This window comes from Triplophysa rosa, linkage group LG5, assembly GCF_024868665.1.
Source record: "Triplophysa rosa linkage group LG5, Trosa_1v2, whole genome shotgun sequence".
Classification (NCBI taxonomy): Eukaryota; Metazoa; Chordata; class Actinopteri; order Cypriniformes; family Nemacheilidae; genus Triplophysa; species Triplophysa rosa.
The window spans coordinates 816765-841343 of record NC_079894.1 but is presented as its reverse complement, the minus strand read 5'-3'; the positions used below and the strand labels follow the sequence as shown (position 1 = coordinate 841343).

At 38.7% G+C, this 24579-nt stretch overlaps 1 pseudogene; it reads right to left on the bottom strand.

Annotated features, from left to right (window-relative positions):
- Positions 1–6276: 6276 nt before the first annotated feature.
- On the bottom strand, positions 6277–24346 carry LOC130554035 (zinc finger protein 721-like; annotated as a pseudogene).
- Between the last annotated feature and the right edge of the window lie 233 nt (positions 24347–24579).

The window sequence follows — 24579 nt, the reverse complement described above, 5'->3', positions numbered from 1 at the left end:
AGCCACCGTGTTAAATAAAAACCTAGGGTTGTGCTGGTTTTCTTCTATTAGTGATGAAAAGTAGGCGGATCTAGAAGTTATTAGGGCTTTCCTGTATTTTCGAATACTATCCTTCCATGCTGTACGAAATACCTCTAATTTAGTTTTCTTAAAGTTGCGCTCCATTTTTCGGGCCGCTTTCTTTAGAGCCTGAGTGTGTTCATTATACCACGGTGTGGGGCTGCCATTTTTAATCTTCTTTAAACGTAGTGGAGCAACTTTGTCTAGCGTTACCGAGAAGGTGGAATTAAAATTTTCAGTGGTAATGTCAAGATCTTCAACGTTATTTCTCATGATTTGAGACAATTCGGGCAGATTATCGAGAAACGCATCTTTGGTAGTTGAAGTTATTGTTCTACCATATTTGTAACAATGAGTTTTATTTGCAGCCGTAGGCCAGTGAAGCAAACATAATACCAGATAATGATCCGAAATGTCTTCACTCTGCTGAAGGATTTTAACGTCGTCCACATTTATACCGTAAGACAGTATTAAATCTAAAGTATGATTACGAAGGTGAGTGGGTCCTGACACATGTTGACTAATGCCCATGGAGTTAAGAGTGTCTTTGAAAGCCATTCCTAAGGCATCTGTAACGTTATCTACGTGGATGTTAAAGTCACCAACGACAAGGAGTCTATCTGCGGCCAGTACTAGTTCTGATAAGAACCCACCAAATTCTTTAATAAAATCTGTGTGGTGCCCTGGAGGCCTATATACAATAGCTAGAATCAATTTAAAAAGTGTTTTATCTTTAGTATTAGGTGTTGAAACATGAAGAACCATGACTTCAAAAGAATTATATTTAGAGTTCGACTTCTGGGAAATGCTAAGAGAGTTATTGTAAAGTGCTGCGACACCTCCCCCTCTGCCTTTTAGACGAGGCTCGTGTTTATAATAATAATCTTGGGGGACAGATTCATTTAAAGCAATATAATCATCTGGTTTTAGCCATGTTTCTGTCAAACAGAGCATGTCTATTTTATGATCTGTTATCATATCGTTAACAAAAAGTGCTTTATTAGAGAGAGATCTAATATTTAGCAATCCGAGTCGTAACAGTTGATTATCTGTATTTTGTTCATGTTTAGTTTGTTTAACGTTTATTAAATTACTTTCAAGAGGTTTACGCATTATTTTATGTTTGCTAATCCGGGGGACAGACACAGTCTCTATTTTGTGATGTTTGGGAGAACGGATTACTACATGTTGTACATTTTGTGTATTCTGCGACGTGAGACGGCAAGCAGACAGTTGGTTAAGCCATACTGTCTGCTCCCTGACCTGGGCCCCAGCGAGTCAAGTTTTAGCATTAGCATTAAGACTTTTTGCCATATTTCTAGACAGGATGGAAATCCCAGCCCAGGAGGGATGGAGACCATCTCGTTTCAACAGGTCAGGTCTGCCCTCAAAACTCTTCCAGTTATTTATAAAAACTATATCATTCTGCAGGCACCACTCAGACAACCAGCCATTTAGTGAATATAATCTGCTATAAATCTCATCACCACGATAAGCATTGAGGGGGCCAGAGAATATTACAGTATTACAATATTACAGAATATTACAGAGAATATTACAATATTACATCTTGAAGGTAATAGGCCGTTTCTCAAATGCAAGGCTGCATCCTCCAGAGGTCGCAATTGCAGGGTGAATACGTAATAAAAAATGTCTTAACCATTATAAATGTGACCGTTTTTCTTACTTTTGCGTAAATTGTTGTAAATGCTTATGACTTGAGAATGCAATGCTCAGTTAATTGAAATAAACCAGGCTCGATGACGCGTGCAGCCCGCAAACGCAACGAATTGCTGAATTCGGCCTTCCGTTTGAGAAACCGCCAGACTGGCACAACAATTTAAACATTTGCAATGTTTTTTAGCAGTTTCTGTAACGTTAAATATGTCAAAAAGCACACAGAATTACTGTTTTTTTATTAATTCTGTAAACGATTTAAGGTTTACCTCATCCCAATTGCAGGAACGCTCACAAATACTTAAAAATGTCTGCATTAATACGTTTATTACGGTTTTTCTTGATTGCTTAAACACATTTCTTGAAATTATGCCTCGTATTCTCAAAACAGTAAACACAAATCCATAACATCTCACCCAATTCTCAAAACATCCTATTGTCAGGTCAAAATGAAGCTCTCTTCTCAAAACCATTCAAACTTGCTGAAAAACCAAACTTTTCCTGCAGACATGACTTACAAGCCCTCAAAATCACCCACACTGCAACATAGTCTTAGACACTGGTGAGATCAATTCAAAACACTGTTACTAAAACTCTTAGTGGGATTCAAGAATAATTTGACAGCTTAGTGTTAGTATTAGTATATACAACATAAAAGAGTGCACATAGAGCAAAGTGCAAGAATGAGCTTTAGGAAAAAATAAGAAATAAAACATTACACTACTGTAAAGTAGATGAAGATGATCTTACAAGACAAGAGAAGTTCAAAAACCAAAGAACAATATAAACTGGTCATGCAACACAATACGGTACACAACTGCACAAATAACATTTACATTCAGGCATTTAGCAGATGCTTTTATCCAAAGCGACTGACAGAGAAGATAAAGGAAACAATACAGTGAAGCGATTTGTCAATAGGAGGCAATGTAAAAAATATGGAATCCTCTGCACCTTTGGCCCAATTTTGTAAAAGTATTCTGTTTTTTCTGCAAAAATTCAGAAAGGGTGTACACGTGCTACAGTTTACTGGATACAGAATAGAGAAATTTCTCTCATATAAAGTGTGTACTGTAATTATACTGTATGTTTACAGTAAGTAGTATAAAGCAGATGATTCTAGGATGCACAATTACCTGTGCTTTTATTGATATTATCCTGAGATTCTGATTGGTGTGTCATCAGTTTTGCAACTGAATGTTTACTGATGGACAAATGTGTGCTATTTGAGTTTACATATTGACACTTCAGTTCATTATAGTGTGTGTTTGTGTTTTCTGAATGAGAACATGGTTAAACCTTTGCAAACTGAGGCTGTTTGTGTGTGGGGTTTGTACAAGTTGGTGTATTGTTCTGAGAATGTGTTTATAGTTGTCAGAAAATGGTGAGTTGTTTCATGAATTGTGTGTTAGCAATCGAGAAAAACTGTAACGTAGGCCAATATTCTTAGCATAAACCCGATAATCAATTATATTAAAACAATGGCACCGTCATGAGGTAGCAGCTCTAGCTAATTTTAGGTAAGGTTAAATTATCTGATAATGAACAACAATAGGGCTGTCGGATTTGGGGAAAATATCTAATTGCGATATTTTTGACAGACATTGCGATTGCGATTTGATTTGCGATTTTAACTTTTCTAATTCAAGCTTCAGCTCAATAATGTTGTGTAGAGCACAGTATGGGTATAGTTACCCTGCTGAAAGAAAACAACAACAAAAAAACATTACAGAAATTCTAATTGTTTCCATTAAAACCATTACAAAATTCATTTTTGTAGTGTGTTTTGGGCATTATTCAAATAGGGCTTACTCAAGTTCAATTGGTTCCCAACTTCCAGATTACATCACACCAATAGAATCCAAATACCAGTGTACACTATTATAGTTTCCATTAAAACAAACACAACTCCCATTGTAACCCTTAAATCCACAACATTTTCTATTGTGTTAGTGAATTATTAAAATAGTCCATAGGTTACATAGGCTGATTTACAATTTTTTTAAGTATGTGGGATTTTTTTAAAACAATTAAGTAGAAAATGTGCTGAATGTTTAATTTCATCCAAGTGAAATTAGCAAAACAGTTAGATAGAATTTACATTTGTTTGAAACGCGGAGCTAGGCGTGAGTTGACACAGGGTGCGCGCGTGCGTCAAGCCTCGTCCATCTTGCCAGATGCCCGTGTGGAGCCGGACTCAAGTACTATAAACGTATGGCGTTATTATAATGACAAATGTCGCGAGCGCATTATTACAAGGCGAGAGCGCATTCTTGTCATACGAGCGCGCGAATCTCTCCGCTCGCACGCCGATTTCCTTTGCTCGTGCACAAAACTGGACGCGCGCTTTCAATTATACGCTGCTCTCTTATGAATTTTCTCTCCTCTCGCTCAGTGAGCGTGTGCGCACTCAAAATGCGTGCCTTGCGTCCACGAATCCTTTGGTACTCTTGCTCTCGAGAGGTCCTCCTGCGTGTTCCAGGCATTATAGGCTGTCAAAAGTAGTCAACCAATCAGGGATAGGCTTCCACGGCGGGCCAATGAAAACGCGACCTTTTACATGGCATCTTATTGGTTGAAAGTGACTCGACGTTTTCAACGAAGCGAGATGGATCCACCACGTTCTCAGGTAACAATATTAATATATTTGATGCAACATTATTAGTCAAATGTGTATTAGAAATGAACGGGGCATTAGGATGCTTTGTAGGCTACATATAAACATCAGTTTAACTACCATGTTATTCAGACAAAACAGGCCAACACCCTCAAGTTCATGTGGTCCTCATGCATGTCCTACACTAAACATAATATTGTCAAAATAGTACTAAATTGATTACCGAACAATTTAGATTGGTGTCTTAAGTTAGCTTTATTCTAAAATAATATTTACTACAAGTAACGGTACATATCAAAACAATAATAGCACTGGAGCATTTGGAAATATCATATAATATTCTATACCTATTTGGTTATGCATTTAATGCGTTTGCAGACACACACTGTAAGTGTTCTGCATTCAGTGTTCCAGAAGTTCAGGGCACACAACTGAACTTCTATGCAATATACCAAACGCTCCCTTACCGTTCATTTATAATATACATTTGATTAATAATGTTGCATCAAATATATTAAAATTGTTACCTGAGAACGTGGTGGATCCAGAGGCGTATTAAGACCTCATGGTGCCCCCCATCCACCCACCTACCCACACGCAAGAATCCACTCATTAAAAGATTTATATATTAAAAGATTTTATAAGAATGAAACTCAGCAATTTACAATATACTATTTTACAAGAATTACACATTAACATGACACTTTTGTAGAAAAGAACACGAAAAACAACTCTTCATCAAGCATTTTTAACAATTAGGCCTACTGTAGTTAAGAGGTCGCATTTTCATTGGCCCGCCGTGGAAGCCTATCCCTGATTGGTTGACTACTTTTGACAGCCTATAATGCCTGGAACACGCAGGAGGACCTCTCGAGAGCAAGAGTACCGAAGGATTCGTGGACGCACGGAACGCATTTTGAGTGCGCACACGCTCACTGAGCGAGAGGAGAGACAATTCATAAGAGAGCAGCGTATAGTTGAAAGCGCGCGTCCAGTTTTGTGCACGAGCAAAGGAAATCGGCGTGCGAGCGGAGAGATTCGCGCGCTCGTATGACAAGAATGCGCTCTCGCCTTGTAATAATGCGCTCGCGACATTTGTCATTATAATAACGTCATATAAACGTCATTACGAAACAGGCTGTGTGTGCGCATCAAGTTTAAACGGCTCGTCCGCGAGACGCGCAACGCGGGGAAGAGTTGCGCGAGTATGACACAGGCTGTGTGTGCGGTCTTCTGAATTGGACGGTTCTTTAGTATTTATTTGCCTAATATGATCGAGCTGACTCTGCAGATGCCATAACACACACACTCTCTCTCCTGCCTTCTGTTTGTTTTTGTTTTTTAATGTCGGACGTTTACGCAGTTGGCTAGGGCAGTGCTGATTAGGCATAAAGGAGGTGCGCTCACTCAGTTGGTTAACAAGAATGCCACTCAAAGCGGGCTTGGAACAGAGGCGTGTCCTATTTTTCACATTGCAGCCTCTTGCGATTAGCAAATCGCAACGTCTCACATCGCGATTCGATTAATCGTTCAGCCCTAAACAACAAACCTTTAAAGTTCGATTTTTTTATCATATAACAAATTTACACAGATTATATCAAGTTCATGATATATTTATAGACACCAAAATACTCAAAACTAATTGACTTACCTCATTACTTCAAGGCCAAGACGCTGACTGACTTTCCCGCTTCAGAACAGAAATGATTGGGGGAGGGGCGTGAATCTTAACTCCCCGCAAACGTTCCTAATTGGAACACCTGAAAACAACTTCCCATTCTGTAAGTTTATGACACTGTAAGTGACAAAATTTATAAACGAACACTACAATTAACTCCAAACCACTCTAGAGTATGGAACACTGTAAATTCAACACTGGTGGTTTTGCGGTGTACAAAAGGCATTAAAAAGCACTTTTGACTTAAAACAAGGTATGTGTATGTTTTTTATTGATCCTTACAACAAGCCATATACAGTAATATAGCATCAAATTCTAACTTCAAAACAACCAAAACATGCATCTTCCTACACCGAAGTGGTGTTTGGAGTCTCTCCAGAGTGAATTCTCATAATTAAGCTCATCACTTTGTCTAAAACTCTTTCCACACTGAACACACATGTATGGGCGCTCTCCTGAGTGAATTTTCACGGGAATTAAGCGCACCACTTTGTCTAAAACTCTTTCCACACTGAAGACATGAGTATGGGCGCTCTACAGTGTGAATTCTCATGTGGTTATTAAGCATACAACTCTCTTTAAAACTCTTTCCACACTGAACACACACGTATGGGCGCTCTCCAGTGTGAATTCTCATGTGGTTACTAAGCGTACAATTCTGTCTAAAACCCTTGCCACACTGAACACACATGTACGGACGCTCTCCAGTGTGAATACTCTTGTGTTTATTAAGTGCACCACTTTCTCTAAAACTCTTTCCACACTGAAGACATGAGTACGGGCGCTCTCCAGTGTGAATTTTCATGTGGTTACTAAGAGTACAATTCTGTCTAAAACCCTTGCCACACTGAACACACGTGTACGGGCGCTCTCCAGTGTGAATTCTCTTGTGTTTATTAAGTGCACCACTTTCTCTAAAACTCTTTCCACACTGAAGACATGAGTATGGGCGCTCTCCAGTGTGAATTTTCATGTGGTTACTAAGCGTAGAACTCTGCCTAAAACTCTTTCCACACTGAACACACGTGTACGGGCGCTCTCCAGTGTGAATTCTCTTGTGTTTATTAAGTGCACCTCTTTCTCTAAAACTCTTTCCACACTGAAGACACGAGTACAGGCGCTGTCCAGTGTGAATTCTCTTGTGTTTATTAAGCACACTACTCCGTCTAAAACTCTTTCCACACTGAAGACATGGGTGTAGACGCTCTTTAGTGTGAGTTCTTATGTGGTTTCGAAATTGTTCGTTGTACGAGAAATGTTCTCCGCACTGAGGGCAGGTGAACATCTTTTCTCCAGAGTGGCCGCTTATGTGCAGCTCAAAGTCTGTTTTCAAAGCAAAGCCTTCTTCACAATGAGGGCAAGTGAAAGATTTTCTTTGACTTGTTTTTGAAGAAGTATTTTTCATCTCCGAGCAACCAGAAGATATTTCTTCCATTTTGAAATGATGAGTTTTCTGATACTGATGCGTCTCCTCCAGTCCATTCAGGTCATCACTTTCATCTTTCAGTTCCAACAGATCTAAAATAAAACAGGGAAAAGTTTTGTGTTTTTGTGATATTTCATGATCTATAAAGGTCTTTTTCTGTCATTTTCTGACCAATACATCATAAAATTGTAGATAAATGACAATGCTATACACAAGTACGTTTTTCTATTCACAACAACATTAAAGAAATCTGGAAACATTACCTTAATGTTTCATCATTAATCGTAAATTATGAACACCAACCTGTTTGTTCCGCAGTATCTTCATTTTTCACTCTGCATGGGTCTGAAACCTTTATGTCTTCAATCTCCTCTTTAACAACCTCCATTTTTCACAACACGTACACACAGAATTTGTGTGTACGTGTTGTGTACTGTAGGAACAGATCTGCCAATAATTTGTAGAAACAGATCTGCCAAAATCAATAAATACGTGTTAATTTTCACATGATCACATTCAAGCAAATAATCCGAAAGTGTGAAAATATGGTTTGATTGTAGTTAATCTACATGAGAGGTCGACTGATATTGGATTTTGCCGATAACTGAGGTGGGCAGTAGGGCTGTCAAAAATTATTGATTTTGCGATGCAGATGTGAACGGCTACTGCATCAATGCATAAAAACAAACTGTTTTTTTACTGATTCTGCATCAAAAAATAAAACTTAATAAAATAGCAATGACGTTTCTTACAACGATAAACAGTATTGACTGAACCATGAAACTGTCCTGTACTTAAAAAAAAGTTTTTACAGTAGAGAAGAGAGGAGAGGAGAAAGAGGGAGAAATCTACTTTTGGTCTTGGAATTCAATGTATGTAGGGCCGCTCTGTACATAGATTTAAACAGCTTATTCTAAGGTATTACAAACATAACGCTTCATTACGTAACTGTGCGTTCAGACCGCCGCCGTCGATAGCGTCAAAGTGGCCGGAAGTCATTCATTTTCAATGTGAGCCGGCGGTGCGTCTTGGCCTTTGAGGGCGTCAAGGAGAGTTGAAATCAGGTCAACTTTATGGTAATGAGCTATGACGCAGTTCGGCGGCAACCAATCGGAACGTAGAAGTCCATCTCTTGAGATGATTCCAGAGAAAGCAGCCCTGTAAACTTTGGTTCCGACCACATTAGTTCCCAAGCAAAATGGAGGAGAAGTTGATAATTGCTGTGGCGGGTTTCCCAATCCTATACGACGCGTCTCTGTTTGCCTACAGGGACATAAATAAAAAAATGATGCGTGGACCAAGGTGTCTGAGATTGTTTGTGTTCCTGGTGAGTTGCTGATGATGTGCATTAACGTTATACATTTTCTGTAAATAAGCGGGAATTTCATGCTAACTTTCGCACCAGAGCACGCAAAACAGTGTTACTGCTGCAGAATATTTCTGACATATAGGTGTTGTAAAGAGCTCTGGCAATTTTTTTACATATTTTAAAATGAAAGCAGAAAAGCCACACCACACAAATGGCTTTTAATTGGTTTATTTCATTAGCAAACGTGTAACTACAATAAAGTTCTTTCCACCGATCAATTTCTTGTGGTCAGTCTGCACAACATCAACAAGCTTGTTTGCTTGCGGCCCCTTTAAATACAAGATAAGCTTTCGATCGACGTCAGCGCGCACAAGACTCTTTCTACAGCGTTGTTGGCAGGGCGGCCAGAGCGATTTTTGACGCTCTCGACGGCGGCGGTCTGAACGCACAGTAAGGTCTTTATACACCTCTGAAGAAATAGTTTTGTATATAGTTTTGTATATTATATTGCATTCTGTCAATAGATCATCCTAAAAACCCCGTATTGTTCCGTTAAATTCCGCTTAACACAGCCGTGTAGAGCCACCGTGAAGAGGACATACAGAACATGGTGTATAAAGAGTCCTTCTACAATCAAAGCATAGCCTAGCATTAGCACCCCGCTCCCAAACAAAACAACAGCGATAAGACATAAACATCACCATACAGTTTGTCCATGTTTCAGCATAATACAATCTAATCGTACAAAAAAGAAACACTTACTTGAATGAGCATGAGACTAGATTCTCATTCTGGACTCTGAGCAGCAGGAGAGAACCATGCTCCCTCTTCACCAAACATTACTGACTTCTTCTCTCCCATATCTAGCTATATACAAAGGAAAACCGTACCTAACGCCCCTAGTGTATGGGAGAGGCATTCCAGAAAACCAGTAACCATCCTTATGGTGGTTACAGCGTCATGTTTACTCAAACGCATTTCTGAATGAATTATCTAAGTAAATTATTTGTTCTTCTGTATTTAACATCTCAAACTGCAACAAAAGTGACCGTTCACTTGCCGCTAATGCTTCTCAAAGGACCTGCTTCTTCTTCGGCTCTTGTTATGGTTACACAAGCATCCACGCGCATGGACGCGGTCATTGCCTGTCCACGTGGACAACGACGCACAAGAATAAAGGAGAACCAGCGCGTTACCTACGGCGCCCTAGGCAACCGCCTATCAGAGCCATTGAGAGAGAGTTCTGCCAACGGAAGTGCAAAACACTGGAGCGTCACGTGATTCATGGAGCCTTCAGCAAGTTCCAGGAAGTTCTGTTTTCTCTTTAAATGCTTTATTTCGTTCATTTTTATTCATTAAAGGGGTCATATGGCGCGAATACGTGTTTTTGGTGTGTTATGAGTCGCGACGAGACGTGGCCTAACACTGGTTGATCAAGAAGGGCCAATTAAGCGCTCGCGATATTAATTATGTTACCATTCCCTGCTGTAATGCGAGCTTGTTTCTATCTCGCACAAACTCTGTATGATGTATATGGTTGTTTGTTTATAGTCTTTATAACATCGTATTTAAAATGTAAAACAGTTAGCTATAGTTTTTAACTATTTAACATCATAATTTTTTATAAAACCTTACCAATCCTTTACATCCTGCACAAGTCGCGCTGGCACAGTTGATGTAGGCTTGATCATCTTCATTTTCCGTATCAGATTCGGGCTCGAATTGATATAAGGAGTACCGATGACATTTTATCACCCGTCAGTACAATTGCTTGGGAACCTGATGTTCCGAATATGGTAAGAGGCGTTACATTTCCGTGGCACGCTTGCAGTATCGACCAATCATTACGCACTGGTTAACTGGCCAATCATAGCACACCTCGCTTTTCAGAGCCATGAGCTTCGTAAAAAATCTGCGTTTTCAGAGAGGCGGGCAAAGAGGAGATACAAACATGCACGGTGTGTGGAAAATACAGCGTTTTTGAACCTTAAATCGTGTATACACATTGCATTACATCTAAAACAAACCATAATATTCGTTTAAGCCGTGTCATTTGACCCCTTTAAATGGCTTTCGTCTTTAAATGGGTTAGAAGTTGACCTCAGTTGGTCTGTTTAGTCGCAGCTCCATGCGTTAGTAACTTCAGGGAACTATTGAAACTGTGAAAAAAACTGTTCCATTGGAGTCCACGCAGAAGACGCGACTCTCTCTATCAATGGCTCTGCCGCCTATGCCACGGGCCGGCCCTGGGTTCTTCCACATGTAGGCAGTAGTGTGACTTCTCTCCAGGAACCTAGCTGAGTGAAAGTCTTCACAATATGAATACTTGTGCAGTTTTTTCTCCAGTGAAGGTTGTTCTCCAGTATGGATCATGTGATGCTGCTTAACTGGCTTTCATACTCATATCACACTCAAAGAGTACACTTAATTCTCTTCATTATGGATTTCCTAGCAATTCTTACCATAGCCATTCAATAAAAACGTATTCCACAAAAAGGCTTTACATTTGCATGGTTTTCTCTGTGTTTATTTAAAAATACATGTTTTACCACACTCATAACAGGTAAACGGCCTTTCTCCAGAATGTGAGCACATATTGAAGGTCTGGGAACCATGATGGCTTTGAATGAACGGTCCGTGGGTGTGACGTCTGAGGCTAAGATGATGTGTTTGGGCGCTCTCTAGAGTGAATTCTCTTGTGGACCGTGAGCGTACTATTCTGTTTAAAACTCTTTCCACACTGAGGACACGGGTATGGACGCTGTCCAGAGTGAATTATCATGTGAGTATTAAGCGCACCACTCTGTTTAAAACTCTTTCCACACTGAACACACATGTACGGACGCTCTCCAGTGTGAATATTCATGTGTCTTTTAAGCGTTCTACTCTGTCTGAAACTCTTTCCACACTCAGGACATTTATGTGGGCGCTCTACTGTGTGAATTGTCATGTGGTTATTAAGCGCACCACTCTCTCTAAAACTCTGGCCACACTGAACACACGTGTATGGGCGCTCTCCAGTGTGAATTGTCATGTGTGTTTTAAGCGTTCTACTCTGTCTGAAACTCTTTCCACACTGAGGACATTTATGTGGGCGCTCTCCAGAGTGAATCATCATGTGTGTTTTAAGCGTTCTACTCTGTCTGAAACTCTTTCCACACTCAGGACATTTATGTGGGCGCTCTCCAGAGTGAATTCTCATGTGGTTATTAAGCGCACCACTCTGTATAAAACTCTGGCCACACTGAACACACATGTATGGGCGCTCTCCTGTGTGAATTGTCATGTGGTTATTAAGCGAACCACTCTGTCTAAAACCCTTTCCACACTGAGGACACGTGTACGGGCGCTCTCCAGTGTGAATTGTCACGTGGGCATTAAGCGCACCCGTCTGTCTAAAACTCTGGCCACACTGAGGACATTTATGTGGCCGCTCTCCAGTGTGAATTGTCATGTGTTCATTAAGCGCACCACTTTGTTTAAAACTCTGTTCACACTGAGGACACGGGTATGGCCGCTCTCCTGTGTGAATTCTCATGTGGGTTTTAAGCGCACCATTCCGTTTAAAACTCTTTCCACACTGAAGACATGAGTACGGGCGATCTTCAATGTGAGTTCTTATGTGCTTTGCAAGTCGCTCTTTGTATGAGAACTGTTTTCCACACTGAGGGCAGGTGAAAATCTTTTCTCCAGTGTGGACTCTTATGTGCAGCTCAAAGTCTGTTTTCGAAGCAAAGCCTTCTTCACAATGAGGGCAAGTGAAAGATTCTCTTGTTTTCGTGCTTTGCCTTGTTTTTGAAGAAGTATTTTTCATCTGCGAGAAACCATAAGATATTTCTTCCAGTTTGAAATGACGAGGTTTCTGATACTGATGCATCTCCTCCAGTCCATTCAGTTCATCACTTTCATATTTCAGTTCCACCAGATCTAAAGTAAAACAAGAAAAAGCATATGTGTAACGTTATATATAACGTTAATAGCGCTGTCAATATGGACATTTCTCTTAAACAAACGCATCGATTAGCTTCAGAAGACCTTTGTTACAACCACTGAGCCGTGTCGAGCAGTTCTTTGATTGATGGATGCACTTTTTGGAGCTTCAAAAAATCAAAAACCATTCTACCGCTCGGAAGCAAAACGATACTTGGTATTATAACTCTGACTGGATTATTCTTCCAGAAGAAAACCATATTCAATTAGGATACATTGAGGGCGATTAAAACATGGGGAAACTTTGATTCAAGAGTGAAGTACCGCTTTAAACTGTAGTAACTACAATAAACCTGGTTAATTTGTGGTTCCTGTGCTTTTTAATGCAAATACTATAGTAAAAATATTGTTAATTTTCAGAAGGGCTTTTATTGAGATATCAGCAGATCACACAACGTGTGTACTTTTCTGAAAATATGCACACATGAATTGATAAGAGCAATTAAATTTTTCATCTCAAGTATCCGATTCCTATTCCTTTTGTTACCGATCCAATTCCTAGCCTTTCGATTCTGTTTCCAAATTGGAATTGATTTTCGATTCCCAAACCTACAGTACATTTTTCTATTCAAAACGACATCCAATAAATTTGGAAATTTACCTTTAATGTTTCATCATTAATCGTTAATAAAAAATCTATAATGGACACCAACCTGTTTGTTCCTTAGTGTCTTCATTTTTCAGCTGGCATGGATCTGAAACACGTATGTCTTCAATCTCCTCTTTAACAATCTCCATTTTTTTACACCACTTCCACACAGAAGTTGCTTTTGCACCTTGTGTTAGTCCTACTTTTGGATAAAGAGTAGAGTAATTTGTAGGAAAAGATCTGCCAAAATCAATAAAAACATTTGTTAATGTTCACATGATCACCTTCAAGTAAATAATTCAAAAAGCGTGAAAGTATGGTTTGATTGTAGTTTGTATGCATACAACATTCTTTTTTCCTTTCTACTAAGATTTTTTCTTTACGCAAAAAACCCTGCAGGTATCAAAATAACAAGACTATAGCGGTGTCTGAAACCACTCCCTATCCCCTTTATAGTGCACTATATTGGGTGTCGGCCATTTTGTGTCCGAAGTGAACTTCTTCATTCCTTACATTCGTTCACTCTTTGTTACCCACAATGCAATCTTTGTACATTTTTGAGTGTAGGCCTACATCTGATGTACACTCGCTCACTCACTATTTCCCATGGTACAACACCAGACGACTGCCTGACTAGAATCAGCTGGAGAACACAAATGCCACGAATGTGATTACACACTTATGTTTGTTCTTGTTGACATGCATTTTCTACTTTTAAAGAATAAGCATATTAAATTAATAGTCGAGTGTCTTGGAAAATTAATCTTTTCCTTCTGCTCTAATCTCGTAGACAAAGGTTTCAGGTGCCAAATAGTTAAAACAAGCCAACAACGCTAAGATGCTCAAAAATCTGACAATACAGAATTTTGCATCAACTTTTATGCTGAAACTTTCAAGATGCGTATTCCATTCAGGTTATCTTAAATTTTTTATTAGACAATCCCTTCTCTCTGGCACAATTAGCCTAGTTACAATGCAGTGTTTTGTTTTTCTTGTTTGATTAGGAAATATAACTACCGTGTTAAAAACTGCAATAGCATTACACAGAGTCGTTCAGGAAAAGCCCGTGGTTCTCTCACTTAGGATTTCTCCATATATCAAACAAAACATTAACTGTACACATCAAAACAATAACAGCAGTGGAGCATTAACCTCCCAATATGGCAGCGACACTGCACCATAGGGCGTGACGTCAGCTTCACATTCTCTATAGAGACAATTAAATGTCACAAAACGTTTTTGTAACCATGCCAAAACATTATGGGGGCGTTTAAGAAACAAACGATTGAAACATTTTAATAACGTTTTCTCTAACTTTCTTATAACCAAGCAAGAACGTCTAAAAATCGCGACACTGCTAACGTTTTAGAACTAAAGGGTAACGTTATTACAACATAAAGTTGTTAACTGGGTTCTTGGGGATATTGTTTTCATTCCAGCGCGTCATTACGTCTCACAATGGCGTCGCTCTATCGCGACAAAAGCAGCGTGGAAAGGCCATAACTTCAACCTTTCATCAATACAGTTTTGTTAACAGGTTCGTGGTTCACTTCACTTCGCCATCACTACTCTTCACAACGCGCTCACACGGACGTCAGGCAGCCGCCAGTTAATCAAAAGCGATAGAATTGACTTCTCTCTTATGACCTGTAATAGCCATTTATCATAGACTGTATAAAACTATTGATGTTATTTAAAAGAAATACAACTCCTACCAACAACAGTTAAATGTTCTTCTTCTTGTTTTTCTTTAAACATGTATACACTTATGGAATGTATACACTTAATCTTCTTTAATGCGTCTTTAACAGAGCATTACTAAATGATGTTCTTCTTGTTTTTTCTTTGGCGGATCGCCGTCTTTAACAGAGCGTTATTAACAGTTCTTCTTCTTTTGTCCGTTTTATGGCGGGTAGCACCAACGTAAAGGCGCATTATCGCCACCTACTGTGTTGGAGTGTCAACCAGCGTTTGAAAACAAACAAAAAAACCTTCTTAATCTTCTAAATTCTCTTAATCAACTCTGTTCTTAAAAGATAATGAAAATAACTCTCTATTCCATAAGTGTATACATTTTTGAGCTTTGGCTCGTCCACTTTCTTAGCTCATTCTTCACTATTTCTCGCTCATTGGGATACTTTTGACATAGGCAAATAACTACTGACTCTTCTAATCCATAGTGCTCACACAATCCTGTTGGGTGTTTATTTATTATTTTGGGAATTTTATTCAGTTTAGTTTGTCCAAACCGTAACCTTGTTAGAATATTTTCCTCTTAAGTGCATCTTTTAGTTTTCCTCCCTACCCCTATTCCTTGTTGGATTTCATAAAGTTGACGTCCTGTATTACCTGTATCCCATTTATGTTGCCATTCCTTATTGGCATATGCTTTAATTACTGCTTTTGCTTCATATTTACCAAATGAGATATTAATGATCTCCTTTTTTGCTAATCCACCAACCTTTTCATTTCCCTTAATCCCGCTATGATCTGGAATCCACATAAATATTATCATAAAATTCATATTCTTTAATCTATACAGATTTTCATATATCTCATTTACTATATCTTGTCTACTCTGAGATGTGAATGATTGCAACGATTTTAATGCAGAACATGAATCTGAACAAAGTATAACCTTTTTAATTTGAGTCCCCTCTATCCACTGTAGTGCTGTTGCTATTGCCATCATCTCTTCTGTATATACTGATAAATGATCAGGGCCCGTATTCATGAACAATCTTAGCGCAAAGAGTTGCTCCTAGTGACAAAATTCTAAGAAAATTCTTAGAAATTTGGGCGTTTCCCCTTAAAATTAGAGAAAAGATCCTAGTAAAGAAAAAAGTAATTCATAAAGCATCTTAACCCTTAAAAGAGCTCTTAAGGTCAAAAATTTTAGGAGTAGCGAGGAGGACTTTTAAGAGACTTAAGAGTTTCTTTAGCAGCAGAGAAAATGGACAAAACACGAAAAGTGAGAAGAAATGTGTTGCAATGCATGACAATTTCTATATTACTTTTAAGGTTTATCAGATTTTTTGTGTGTGTGTTCAACATTTGATTATCTTGGTTTTGGTTTTCTTGTATAGTTGCTTTGATGAAATGCAAATTGTAAAAGCGCTATAAAATAAAATGACATGGAATTGAATGACAGTGAGTTAATAAGACACAACACATTAGATGTTTGTGACTGATCCTATTAGAGACACGCTAACATCTCCAAAACAGCGCAGAAATGTCATAGCGCCAGAAATAGAAGAAATCACTACATTAACATATTTAGCAACTGGAGAAATGCAGCGCTGCATCAGAAATGATTTGGTTCTGTCACAACCTTCTATAGTGATCACACAAACAATTACAATACTTACAGAGACTTATTGTGTCACTGCACTGCAAAAAATGACTTTCTTACTTAGTCTCTTTTTCTTGTTTTCCAGTAAAAATGTCTATAAATTCTTGAATCAAGATGCATTTTCTTGATGAGCAAAATGACCTAAGAAAATAAGTCTCGTTTTAAAAAAAAAAAAAATTTCAGTGAATTTGTGCTTAAAACAAGCAAAAAATCTGCTAATGGGGTAAGAAAAATAATCTTGAATTAAAGTTTACCTATTTCGTAGTCACTCAATTCAAGATTATTTTACTTACCCCATCAGCAGATTTTTTGCTTGTTTCTCTCAGATTGGTCCTGAATCGTTTTTAAGATAAGACTCCTACGTAGAATTTTTTTAAGATAAATTAGCTTTCTTAGAGGATTCTTAGAAGCTTTAAGAATACGGGCCCAGACGTTTAGCCAACGGTCCGTGGGCGTGACGTCTGAGGCTGAGAGTAGCAGTCACTTGGCTATACTATGCAGCATTAGGCTATAGGGGCAAGACTTGGGTTACTCCGGTCAATTTGTTTGCATCGGGTGGACCAGAGGGATCCTCAAGCATGAGAGAAACATGCCAAGTCTGTCATGCCTTTAGTGGTAATTACTCAGTCCCTGTTTGTTGTAGATCTATATCTAGTTGTCTCTGTAAAGCTGAACAACAAAGCTTCTTTAGTATAGAGAAATATTAAATAACATACAGAAGAATAGTGTATACAAATAAATAAATGTACATAAGCAGTTGCATTTACGTCATGACGAATGAATGCATTACAAACATAAGTATCTATTGCATATTGCTCGGGTGGCATATCAACATATGAAATACAGAACAATAAAAACAGGCAGCTCCTGTCCCAATTCTCCCAAATAACAACAATGGGACAAGTGTGGTCGACTTCATGCGGCGCTGCGCAGACTGATCAGCGAATGACAACAAAGTACCGCTTGCTCTTTCCGGCGTGATGACCTCAAGTCTGTCCCAAAATGCACTCCCACGTACCCTTGTGGACTCGTGCCTAGTGCCCTATAGGTCTGCACTTCCTGACGTCACCAAGTGTGGACTCGGAGGAGGTCCATCAGGGCCCGTATTCACAAAACATTTTATCTTACCACTTAGAGCTCTCCTATACAGCTGTAAAAGTTTTTAGCGAAGAGTTTCCTCTTAAAACCTATTCACAATGCTACTGAGAGAAACTTAGGAACAGAAATACATTTTAAGCTAAGAGAAAGGGCGGGGCTGACCTCGTTGCTATGGATGATGTCAGCAAGCTTACTATGACCACAGTGATTGGCTGATAGAGGATGGGTCTCCGTCGGTCATTTAATCATAGAAATATTATAGAATGAGGTATCACGCTGACATATTTAAATTAAGATCTTAAAATAAAAATGTACTCAAATAAAATATTTCAAAATATAATTGTTGCCATATTCAAATTGAGATTATAAAATATACAGTTAGTAAGTTACTATTTAAACAAGTGAGAGTTCATACAAAATCAGATAACTTCATTTTTTTAAAAGAAATTCACGTTTTCAATCAAACAGTTTGTTTTTTATTTGTTTTTATTGTAACAGTAAGTTAAAAAGAAAACAGCTAGCAAACAACAAAACACAATAAACACATGATAACACAATAAACATGATTTTTGAAATATTTAAAAAAAGGAGTTATCTTTTGCAAATAAATACTAGCCTATGTTCATATACTGTATATAAAGTATATGTTCAGCTAATTGTAAGCATTTTGCCTGTCTCATAAACAGTTAGCACATAGTCTTCATGGTTAAGCTCATTGTCATGAAATGTTTACGTTTCAAGGTAGACTGCCGGCGTTACAGTCATTTGGTCTTAGCTAGAGTTGGTCTTAGCGAGTAAGGAGTCCTCTTCACTACCCCTAACGTCTCGCAGGTTTAGGAGCTAGTTTTAGCGTTAAAAACGCTATGTGAAATACTTTAGTGTAAAAATTCCTGTAGAATTCAACCAATTGAGGACAACTTTGAATCGGCTGAAATGTTTCCAGTTCATTTTCCTACACAGAAGTTGTGTTTGGAGTCTCTCTGGAGTGAATTCTCATGTGGACCTTTAGGCCTCCTTTCTGCGTGAAACTCTTTGGACACTGAAGACACGAATATGGGCGCTCTCCCGTGTGAATTCTCATGTGGATCCTAAAATGACTTTGGTTTGTGAAACTTTTACCGCACTCAAGACACGTGTATGGACTCTCTCCAGAATGAATTTTCATGTGGGTGTCAAGCTTACTACTATTTATAAAACCCTTACCACACTGAGGACACGTGCATGGACCCTCTCTAGAATGAATTTTCATGTGGTGATTAAGATTACAATTCTGTCTGAAACTCTTTCCACATTCAACACATGTGTATGGGCGCTCTTCGGAGTGGGTTCTCATGTGGTTATTAAGCGAACTACTCTGTCTAAAACTCTTTCCACACTGAACACACGGGTGTGGGAGCTCTCCAGAGTGAATTCTCATGTGGGCATTAAGCGCACCCGTCTGTCTAAAACTCTTTCCACACTGAACACACGGGTATGGGCGTTCTCCAGTGTGAATGTTCATGTGGATATTAAGCAAACTACTGGTTCTAAAACTCTTTCCACACTGAGGACACGGGTACGGACGCTCTCCAGAGTGAATTTTCATGTGGTTGTTAAGCGCACCACTCTGTTTAAATCTCTTTCCACACTGAGAACACGGGTACGGACGCTCTCCAGAGTGAATTCTAACATGGTCATTAAGCATCCTAGTCAGTCTAAAACTCTTTCCACACTGAACACACGTGTACGGGCGCTCTCCAGTGTGAATTTTCATGTGATCATTAAGCATACTACTCCGTCTAAAACTCTTTTCACACTGAGGACACGGGTATGGGCGCTCTCCGGTGTGAATGTGTATGTGGGCATTAAGCAAACATCTCTGTTTGAAACTCTTTCCACACTGAAGACACGGGTATAGGCGTCCTCCTTTAATGTGAGTTCTTATGTGCTCTACAAGTTGTGCTTTGTACAAGAAATGTTTTTCACACTGAGGGCAGGTGAAAATCTTTTCTCCAGTGTGGACTCTTATGTGCAGATCGAAGTCTCTTTTCAAAGCAAAGACCTCTTCACAATGAGGGCAAGCGAAAGATTCTCTTGTTTTCGTATTGTTTATCTGCGAGCATTCGGATGATATTTCTTCCACTTTGAAACAATGAGTTTTCTGATACTGATGCGGCTCCTGATGTGGTCCATTCGGTTCGCCACTTTCATCTTTCAGTCCCACAAGATCTAAAATGAAATGAGAAAAAGCATATGTGTTTGTGATGTTTCATGTTCTATAAAGGTCTTTACTGTCATTCTCTGACAATTAAATTATAAAATATAACGATAGATAAATGCTACAAGTATTAGGGATGCACCGATACCGATACCAGTATCGGCCTGATACCAAGCTCATGTACTCGTACTCGTAATGACACACCGATACCTCACGTGAACATACATAGAGCCCGATGATTTCCGCAATGCGGAAAACGCAGACAGAATCGAGGAATCTAGGCATAAAAACAGAATTTGCTGTACAACACGGAATGACATGGAATCTGGCAAATGTATTATTTCCTAACAAGAAATTAGCGCTGAACCGCTAACAGCTAACGAAATATTCAGATACTGTTTAAATATGTATTCTGCTTGTTTTGCGTGACTGTGTGTGAAAGAGCGGTGCGGTTGCGTGTACTGAACCTGAACGCATTGTGCTTGTGAAGCTTTCAGAGCCAGCGTTTCACTGCACGAGGACAAGAACACATAACAAACACCATTTGCGACGATCCGTCAAAATAAAAGACCAGTTGACTTGAACAAGGTATAATACACTCACATTTTACCACACCACCCCCCTTAAATTTTTTATCATTCGACCACAGAGTATATTGTTTACTATAGAAAACTGAAGTAAATGTGCTAGTAAAATTGTGCTACTTATCATAATTTTTTTAATAACTTAATTTGAAAATAGTACTTAAATTTAAGTAGACCTAAAACAAAAGAAAAAAAAATGTACCAGTAAGATACTGGTTTATTAACATAATTGTACATTATACAGGCATCGGTTATAGGTATCAGTATCGGCGAGTACCAGAAAAAAAGTATCGGTACTCGTACTCGGTCTTTAAAAAATGGTATCGGTGCATCCCCAATAAGTATGTTGATTTTTCTATTCAAAACAATGCTCAAATCTAGAAATTTTACCCTAATGTTTCATCATTTATCGTAATGAAAAATTAATTACGGACACCAACCTGTTTGTTCCTTAGTATCTTCATTTTTCAGCTGGCATGGATGTGAAACACTTATGTCTTCAATCTCCTCTTTAACAACCTCCATGTTTTTACACCACTTCCACACAGAAGTTGCTTTTGCACCTTGTGTTAGTCCTTAATTTAGATGAAGAAGCCCCTTCAATTGCAGAATAATTTGTAGGAACAGATCTGCCAAAATCAGTAAAAGCAATTGTTAATATTCACACGATCACATTCAAGCAAATTATTACAAAGTGTGAAATATAGACTTTTTTCACTTAGTAGTTGCTCTGGCAGATAAAAATATTGAAGATTCAGGTCCTTATCCCTATTTGTCCTACATTTCAAGGCAATGCTTTATATTGAAATAAAATGCTCTGTCTATTTCTTTATTTATTTTTCTGTGGTCACAGACATGATTTCTCTCTTCTGTACCCGCGGAGAAACAGAAACGACGTTGCCATGAGCTCTTACTAGACCCAGAGCGGTTTAAAAACAAGAGTTGAAGAAGTATTTTTATACAGCACCTTTCCACAAGCTCAAGGTCAGTCTACAATGAGCACTTTCAAGCAAAAATACATTTTCAAACAAACATACAAATATACAGGAAAGGATGCAAGATTATTGATAATACATTTCAAACAAGTATGTTTTCAATTGTGTTTTGAAGATGGATAGAGAAGAGTTACGGAGCGACATGGGTGAAGAATTCCATAACCTGTCCTGGAGGCATTAACACTCTAAACTTGGGAATGCTAAGAAGCCCCAAATCAGATGATCCAAGAGACTGAGTTGGTATATATGGGTGAATTAGGTCTTAGATATTGCCAGGTGCAAGACCGTTCAAAGCCTTAAATGTCAACAGGAGAATCTCAAACTGAATACGTGAGGAAACAGGTAGCCAGTGAATATGGATCAAACAGGACACCTAGATTTCGAACAGAGGTTGAAGGTATAAGAAGAGCCCCATCGTTGTCAAAATGGCGCCGCCGCGTTCGGTCACCGTCCAGGTCGCACCGCTTAGATTGTGCTTTTACTTATATATATATATTTTTTTACTTACTTTTGCTTTTTTTTATGGCCACTTGAATACCCCCCCACCCCCGAGGCAACGGAACAAGAAATACTTCTGAAAAAACGTGCTGGAATTCGAAACAGATCAAGGAAAACTGCACACAGCTCTGTTCTTCAGCCCTTTTTTGAATTATTTCGTTAAGGTTATACAGCCGAATGGTCATATGCCCCGTTTAGATGTGCAACGTTTGTGTTATTTACATAATAGACAAAAAAAAGAGCTGAAGAACAGACGACAACACTCCATTCCATTCGCGTGTTGGTAGTTCAAAAAGCCACGCCCACCGCGGAACGAACTAGGAATATTCACACTAACCCCGCCCACTGGAAGTTTTTAACAGGAACTGAATATTACACAACACCAGGCATGAGAGTTTGGAACTATTGAGCGCTCCATGAAGCACGTGACCACGCGGCCGCGAGATCAAAGTGTGTCGCTACTCTGTTCTTCAACGGCTCTGACTAGAACGTCTAATTCTAGCGTTTGATGTTGAGGACTCAAACCATCTCAAATGAAAAGGACTGCTCTAGCAAGCATGCAGCCTCACTAGGACGTGTCTTGGCGTTTGATAAACACCCACCGTTTTCTGTTAAAGTGCCGTCTATCACTGCTCCGCTGGAAAACGGAAAAATTAACAACCTCTTCATTGCTCGCCTCGCAATTTATATGAACAGCAAGCGTGTTTGAATGCGCGCGCACGTTAAGAACACTCCTCACAGAACACTGGCACGCAGTCGCCAGTCAATCAATATATAGCTTACGAATTGACGTATCCTATAATAACCTGTCATAACTGTTCGTATTATTTCTAAAAGTACAACTTACCTTGCACAGTTATCGGTTTCTTGTCCCGGGGTACGCAGGGAATTCTTCTTTTGGTTTTATGGCGGATTGCGAACGAACTTGAGAGGTGCATACCGCCCTCTACTGTAATGGAGTGTTTCTCCCGTAGAGCCCATATTAAATAATCTAACACACTGTAACGTAACGTCTTTACTGTATTTCATCGTATAAAATAGCCTATTACTTAATGTACTTACTATTGAATATTACTTAATGTCCATTGTATTCTAATTTGTCCAATTCTTTCTGAATGCATAAAACCTTAAATCTGTGTAAATCGCGTTCCAGTCAACTTGCTATGAATGACTTTATGCTCCTTTGTACCTTTATAATTATGTTAGCTATGTACTACCAACCTAAAGGCTTTTTAATGTTATCACCATGCATTAAACAGAGAAATGTACATGTTTAAAGTGAATTTTACGCTAAATGTATATATAAAAACATTAATTTAAAATATCATATATCCCCAAATAGGGCACAACATTTTTAAAATATTAATAAAATGCGTTATTATGTAAAAAAGGAAATATACTGAAAAAAACAGTAAGATTAAAATAAAAAGTAGGCCTACATCCGTTGCACATGTATATTCCGCATACTTCAGCATTCAAGTTGCCCAGTTTATGAAACATGATTTTGATCAAATATCAAATATTTTCGGTTAAGGTGACATAAAAGATTCGATTTTCATTTCTAAGAAGATATTTTGACTAAAGGAATTCAAGTTTAAGAGTGTACGCCCAACTTGATCTGCTAAAAGTTCTTTCACATATAGGCAGTGACTTGTCTCCAGGAACCCGGCTGAGAGTGAAACTCTTCACAATATGAATACTTTCAAGGTTTTTCTTCAGTTTGGATTATGTGGTGCTGCTTCACGCCACACATTTCTCTTCAGTATGTATTTTATGGCGATTCCTGACACAGTCAAGCAATAAAAAATGTATTCCACAAAAAGGCTTTACATTTGCATGTGATAGCACAAGATATTTTACCTCACTCATACAGATAAATGGTCTTTCTCCAGAATGTGAGTACACAATCTAACTACACTGATGATGTTTTTGGACTATCTCTAGAATGAATTTTCATGTGGTCAATAAGATTACAATTCCATCTAAACTTTTTCTACACAGAGGACATATTGGGCAGTCTCTGGAATGAATTCTCATGGGTGTCTGTCCAAGACACGGGTATAGGCGTCCTCCTTTAATGTGAGTTAATGTGACGTGCAAGTTGTTATTTGTACAAGAAATGTTGAGACTCTTATGTGCAACTCAAAGTCTGTTTTCAAAGGGAAGACGTCTTCACAATTAAGGGAAGTTGAAAAATGTGCTTCTGTTTTTTTTTTGCCTCGTTTTTGAAGAGCTATCTGTCATCAGCGAGCATCCAGAAGATGTTTCTTCCATTTATCAATTTGGAGTTTTCTGATACTGACGTGTCTCTTCCACTCCAGTTTATCACTTTCATCTCCCAGTTTCACCAGATCTAAAGTGAAATGAGAAACATTATTCGTTTTCGCGATATTTCATGTTCTTTAAATGTCTTTTTCTATCATTCTCTGACCATTCCTCGCCAGTGTTTTTTAGTATTTCATGTTTTTGGTTCCGTATATGCTGTACTGTTTAAAAGGTGGGTAACAGC